The 7,500-nt window shown below is 41.5% G+C and overlaps 1 long non-coding RNA gene across 2 annotated transcripts in view; it reads right to left on the bottom strand.

Moving 5' to 3' along the window:
- Positions 1 to 4,022, bottom strand: part of LOC139749012 (uncharacterized) — a 96,729-nt gene extending 92,707 nt beyond the window's left edge. For both annotated transcript variants that reach the window (XR_011712865.1, XR_011712864.1), the window contains exons 1-2: positions 3,933 to 4,022; positions 3,266 to 3,347 (exon numbers count right to left, since the gene is read on the bottom strand). This is a non-coding gene — a long non-coding RNA (uncharacterized lncRNA). The remainder of the gene's footprint in view (positions 1 to 3,265; positions 3,348 to 3,932) is intronic.
- Positions 4,023 to 7,500: the final 3,478 nt, after the last annotated feature.

The raw sequence follows: 7,500 nt of genomic DNA, 5'->3' as shown, positions 1-7,500 counted from the left end.
TTAAAGGAAGAGTTTACGAACGGTGCATAGCCACGGTAGTACTTTCCCGGAGACATACAATCCACCCTGCCTTCTACTTTTGACGAAAACTGAGCTCACCCTCGCGTAGAAATCTTAGCACTTCGTTACGCATTAACTTTCCTTCCTTAAAACCATCTCGTCTTTCACTCAGGTAATCTCAATACTCTGTAGAAATCCATCCATTTGTTTTAAATTTCTGCAAGTGTGACTGCTACGTGTGTGCTACGGAGGGAGAGTTCTACCCTCGTGCTCTGCCGTCTCTTTTGTATATATGCATCATGTCTTTACTCCTGTGCATGTACACACACACACACACACACTACAACCTAGGCTGGGTAACCATTGCAGACCAGCCCCGAAATAAGGATGACCATCTGGGTTTGGGCCAATTACCACGCCCAAGAGTCGAACCCACGCGGTCACTCATGGTTAATAATGCTAACCTCAACACCACGGAGACCCTCGTGTGTGTACAATCAAACTCATGTATGACAGATTATATAACACTTTTCAATGTACAAAACTTGTGAGTTCACGTGCATACCCATTTTCTAACACGGATACAAACATTCACAAACACACTATCACAAACAGACACGCATACAAACGATCGTAGAGACGCCGTCACCCATTAACCTCTAAGTAAATTACACCATTGCAGAGAAATCCCTTGAATTAAGATGGACCTGAAGTAATCTCCCAAACGGGGTAAATCCCCTTGAATCCTCGTGCCGTAAAGGATTTATCGGATGAGATTTATCAATCTGGCGCGTTCAGCGATGTTTTATCGGTCGATATCGGTATGGTCTGCAGTCAGGCCACGTTGTATCGGCTCGACATCGGTGCGTTTTGTGGAAAACCACACCGAGTCCTGGTGATCACCAGTTTGTAATTGCGACTGACACAATACGGAAAGAAAGTATGGCGGGAAAACCTTGCGTATCTCTTCGTCACAATCAATTTGTAATTGCTTGTTTGTACGGTACGGGAAGGGGGGTCTACACTCGTTGGGCTATGCATGTTGCTTAGAGCACATTGCTGCTATGTATGCTGTTCAGAGTACATTGCTTCTGTATGCTGCTCAGTGTATGTTACTGCTATGCATGTTGTTCGATGAATGTTGCTGCTATGTATGTGGAGACTGTGCATGGTTGTGCCATGTTAATCAAACCTCCTTTCCTATACTGCGGGTTAGAAGAGTCTTCCGTTTCACGTGGGAGCCTTTCCCCGTCCTAAGAAGATTATAACCCTCCCTGTCCACCATAATGATCGTGGAACCCTCCTCGTCCACCATAAGAACCTGATGGAACCCTTCCGTTCCACCGTAACAACCATGGAACCCTTCCAATCCACCGTAAGAACCACGGAAACAGTCCAATCCACCACAAGTACCATATGGAACCCTCGCGTCAAGAACCATGGAAACCTGAACCCCCCCCCCTCCCCCCAAGCTTTCCATCCATCACCTACAACATTTAAACAAAGGCCTAAATGCGCCATTTGTCTTCCTTTAAGGGAATCGGATTTTTCAAAATGGAATGTTTACGTTTCCTCATGAAGATGGATACGTTCTTTCCTTCCTCTTCCAGGCAAGTCCTGGAAACAGGATTCTTTGTTTTGCGGCAGTTAATGTTCTTCAGCAAACACACACACACACATTATATATATATATATATATATATATATATATATATATATATATATATATATATATATACCTCCTGGGATGATAGGAAAAGAATAATACAGGAGACAGACTTAAACAACCAATGGTCTGCTGCTGGTTTGTAATCCTTATTGCATACCTTTGTATGAAAACATTCATGCTAAAACCGAAACACACACACACACACACACACACACACACATATACATTTCTCCCACTAGAAAAATAACGATGCAACACACAAAAAAGATAGAAGTCTTCCTCCTCTACTTCCAACAAAAGAGGGAAATATTCCTGGAGCCTCCAGTCCACGAGCCCCCATTGATTCCAAGTTCAAGACGCCCCGCCATCCCTTCCAGTTCCACATCCTCCCCCCATTACTTCCAGTTCCAGAGGCTGCGCCATTACTTCCAGACTAAGGACGGCCGGTGTTATCATCCTAATGATGGTAATTTTTTTCCCAAGCCCGGTGACCTGTGTGTCTGTCTATCTGTCTCATGACAGTTTTGAGATTTCGAGCCCCAACTTTTTTCTCAAACCAGTCATCATATATATATATATATATATATATATATATATATATATATATATATATATATATATATACATAAAGATCACAATTGAGTGCGTGATCTAATAAAATCCGTCTAATCCACTAGGTAATGGAACACATTAAGTCCCCAAGTGCACTTTCGTGTAATGGTCACATCAGAGACACAAGAAAGACAACAGTCAGTTGATGTACAAGGAAGTGACGTAGCTAGGACGCCATTTGGAAAACAATCGCTTCCCGAATGTAGGTTGAAGGCGTTAAATCTGGCAACATATGTATCAAGATCTATGGGACCCGTTTACAAATTTTATCAACAATAAAGCTATCCAACTAGTATAGACCGTCACTAATATCAACGTTACAACTCCTTGTGTATTCAATGATACGAGATCGAATATTTCTCGTTACAAGAGTTAGAGTTAATAAAATATGGCATTACTCTAGTCAGTACAATGACCATAGTTTTCAACATGATTAAACAAGGAATTTGATTCTTGTCCTGTTCTTATACTACATCCATGTTGCACAAGTCTAAAAGAAATATCCGTACCAGTCTGCCCAATATAAAACATCGTAAGTTTTACATGGTACTATAAACACAGCCCGCAGAACTTTCTCGCGAGTTCCTGATTAAGGTATTTTTTTTACAGTATTGTTGCAGATTCAAAGATAGTTCTTGGGGAGAAGCAACAGTGTAGAGGATAGGGAGGAATCATGAGGGCCATCGACTAACTGGATAAGATGGAAACGCGTTAATTACAACAGCAATCAATAAAGCCTATCAAAGCAAAACTGAGATATAATCCCCAGAAATCAGTTTAAATCAAAATCAAATCCTTGTTAGGTACGATAGCCTAGCTACTTTCTAACAATATAACCCTAAGTATGATAGTAAAGCTACTTTCAAAGTCAAACTAAAATCCTAATTAAGGTAATTTAGCTACTTTCTAAATCAATATCAAATTATGGGAAAAATATCCAATTTACTTGCAAATCTAGGATCAACTCAAACAAAGACAGATTACCTGCTTTCCACGTAGTAAATCCTAGTGTTGATGTATTCATACGTGTGGTGTGCCTCGTCTTAACCATGACTAGTGTAACTTTCTGAAAAAAGAGAAAATATCCGTCATAAAAGATAATGTGTTGCAAACAATCTCACAAGTGGTAGTTTAATGCAACTATGATCATAGAATATAGCTAAGCAATAGCATGAGAATAAACTATATGGTACAATGGTATAAAATCCACACATTACTAGTATATTCACACTAGCTTTGGTATACATACATATACAACTGATGTCTCGTTCGGGAGGCTTGATTTACGCATAAATGTCTGGAACAAGCCTAAAGTACCATAGGATCGTTCACTCAGTTCGACTCGGCGATACGGAGAACTTATTGCCCAACTTCAAAGTCTTTTTATAGTAAAACAACCAATTTATTGCACAAGTTGATTCAAAGTTTTCCAAAAACTTACCTGAATGAACTCGGACGGCAATGTAAGTGATGCACACATACAAACTGCACAGAATATTCACAAAGCACGAGGCAAGCACATGGTCTCCAGGGTTCGAATGTGATCCTCCCTCCGTGCAAAGATGGAATTACGCATAAAAGTCGACTAAAATTATCTGAAAACTTATCTAAATGAAATAAGATTATAAAAGAACTATTGTAGTTCACTTACCAATATAACAAAATATTCAGGTAGCACAAAGTAACCACAAGTTTGCTGGAGTCTGACGGGCGATCCACCCCTCGTGGCGCTGGCTTCAGGACTGACTCGGGCTTCGTTATTCCAAACCGATTCGTTGAGGCGCTGACGTGTTCTGACAAAATTCTACCTGACTGGTAAAATAGTCACACATACACTTGAGATTTCTTACAAATGCTTTATAAAGACAATAAATATGTATTTATCTGTAGAGAAAAGATTTCGTTAGAACAGAAAGTGTTATTTTTAGGTACTAGAAATTATGATATTTTGGTGAACAAATGTAGCTCGAACTAGCTCAGATGGGCAAATGACGTGTGAAGCGTCGGGTTGAGTAGAACGAAGGATTCAAACACTTACGATACTTTGGCCTCGTTCCTGACCCTTCCTTAGTGAAATTTTGACCACACTCTCAACCTCGCCACACCCTCACCCTGGCCACATCTTTGCCTTGGCAACACTGTTACCCTGTCTACATCTTCACTCTGGCAGCACTGTTACCCTTGCCACTTTACCGTACCCGAACTATACGTAGATGTATCGCTGTAATGTGTGCTCTTTTGATAATTCTTTTCATATTTTGCAAGATGATGTACTTCCCACATATCTAAACCTAAAGTGCTTACATAGATAGAGTGATAGGTTGAATAACGAAGATAACTGTTTCAACGTTGGGCAAATGGTAATGACGAGAACTTGATTATAACCGCAGGTAACACACCAAGTCTGGGGACTGTTCTGGGCGTTCTGGAGATCAGTGTATCCGGGAGAGCTGTTGTCACCAGCGACACCGATGGTGAAATCGTCGGCGTAAATCCATCCACCGGTACATCCTCCCGGAGGAAACACAAGGGTACCGAGACTGTACCCTGTGGGACGCTACGTGAGAGAGACGAGAGGATGAAGATGGCCACCTATCACTGTACGATTATTCCTTTTATGCCATACATGTTTAGGGACAAACACCAGCAAGAAGAAAGTTTGAGAACCCCTTCTGTGGTGCTCTTTGGCCCAAACCCTTGACCCCCGCGGCCATGACCATGTCTGACTCCCGACTCATCGACCCGTCTCCCTCGCTTATCCCATCACATACCCATTTCCCAATCCTCATCTCCCATGCACCTAACCCTTTCTTCCTCCTCCCAGGCCAACATATCGTCCACTTCTCAGTCAGTTGCAGATGCTGCCGCTGGCGACAACAGCGACCGGGGGAAAACCAGACAGAAGAAGTCGTCGGCAGCGTCCGTGGTAAGACGGACACATGAGAACAGGAAATGGACGAAAAGGGGGAAAAGTGATTCGCCCACGGAGGATGGAATCCTCAGATTGAGTTAGCAGGGGAGACCGTGGGTACAATGTGTTTAACAGGGTTGGAGTCAAGATGGTAGTGGTGGTCGTGGTGGTCGTGGTGGTGAGGACTGATGGTGACTGTGATGGATGATTATTGGTGATGATGGTGGGGGCTGGTGGTTGGTGACAGCAGTGGTTGGTGGTGCTGTGGGTAGTTGGTGGTTGTGGGGGTTGGCGGACACAAGGGGTGATAATTTTTTGATGATAGAGTTGTGGCTGAAGGATGATGACAATGTGGTTTGAGTGGATGGTGGTGGTCGTAGCGTTGGTCAGTTATGATGGTGAACGGCCTCTGCACCCGAGGGCTGGCTGCTTGTATGCCCCCACCATTAGATGGATCACTGCGTCATTTACTGAGTGGGCTTTTTTGATACCTCTCACTAACCTTCCCCTCTCTGATAAACAAGCTTTCCACTCCTTTCTCTCTACTCCATTTGCTAATCGTGCTATTAGAGGTTGGTATAAGTAAATACTAATAGTTCGATAGCCCCCATACCTACCAACCATACACACAGTTACCTTAACACCTTTGTGTCACACGCAGTTTACTCTGAGAATTCTATGATCCACATGAGATTTAGACATTCCCCTGCTCTCAGAACGTCAAAATTTGTGACAGAGAATGAGCAACACCTGTTGTTATATGTATGGGGGTTACAGGATGTCCATATCTTCCTCACATAAACACGAACACACACACAGATTCGCCAAAAGTGTGTGCAACAATGAGTCTGGCTCCACTTTTCCTTTCTTCTTCCACTCCGACAACACACCAATTAGACTTCAAGAATTCTCTCAGGCTTTTGAGAAAAGTTGTTGGAGAAATTCATCAGTACTTTCTCCTCTCCTTCCTTCCATACGACAGCAAACATTGCGGCTCGTCATCGTCTCCGTTCTTTGGTGATTAATTGGCTCCCATTTTCTTCAGTCCTTATCAGCTTCGCTGTTCCCAATCTCCTTTCCTGACGCCGAAAGCTTTTTTCCACGGGACAGTTTTACTTTAATTCTTCCGCAGAGGACATTTACTCTCAATTTTGTTGCAAGAGTTTTACAGTATGATGTAGGATGTCATTAGGCTCTGTGACGTATATAATTCTTTATCAAGAGGAACGCTTTCATAGGCTCTACGATCATTCAGAAAAGAGGAAAAAAAGATTCGTTCAACGTCATTGACGTTTAGACGTTAGATCAGTGATCATAGGTCTTTTGGTACGATGAACCATATAGTAATATCATAATCTATTACTTTTTTAGTACAATGAACCGTATAGTAATATCATAATCTATTACGTTTTTTAGTACGATGAACCATATAGTAATATCATAATCTCTTACGTTTTTTTCAAATTTAGATCTGAAAAAAGGTATGAAAGTCAACAAAATACTTTTCTTCTTCTTCCTGTCAGTTTCAACTTTTTGTCCAGCGGGCGTCACTGAGGCTGTGAATGTGTCACTTGTATGATCTTCAGAACCCAACCCCGGAGCACCGCTGGGCGGGTCGCTTGTTCCTTCCAAGTAACGAAGCCATCCCAGCCTCTGTCCTCTGGGTCTGCCTCAGTCATCAATACTCCATTTCGGATTTTGTTTGGAAATTTCGTCGGAAATATTGGTATTCTGTATATTGTTATGTAGGAGAGAATATTTGGTTCTTAACCATTTGTATCAGATTACTAATGGAAAAGATTTTTCTGATGATAGCTAAGACGGCACAGGCAACTACTAAGACTCTAATCAAGGCCATTTCATTCACCTTATATATAAATATATATATATATATATATATATATATATATATATATATATATATATATATATATACGTACCCTAGCTTGCGCCAGGTACCCATTCTATTGACCAAACCTTATGGATGAATGAACGACTAAGTTGACTGTGGACTGACTGCTGTACCCAGGATTCGACTGACTGCTGTACCCAGGATTCGAACCTATGCGCTCGAACTTTGAATACATCACAGTGAGGAGCGCTCACCACTACACCACGAAGTTCCACACATCTGATACATCTTAAAGAAATACATCAGTTTGATATATAAATGTATATTTTACTCATTTTAATCAGATTACTAAAGATAAAGAATGTGATCCATCTTAATTAAATATATTAATATGCAAACGTCTTCATTTATCGTTATTTGCCAGCGATTCGTTATTTGCTCAACGTTTTTATTCGT

The sequence above is a fragment of the Panulirus ornatus genome, chromosome 6, assembly GCF_036320965.1.
Source record: "Panulirus ornatus isolate Po-2019 chromosome 6, ASM3632096v1, whole genome shotgun sequence".
Classification (NCBI taxonomy): Eukaryota; Metazoa; Arthropoda; class Malacostraca; order Decapoda; family Palinuridae; genus Panulirus; species Panulirus ornatus.
Note: the sequence above shows the minus strand (reverse complement) of the source record. Positions and strands in the feature narration are given on the sequence as shown.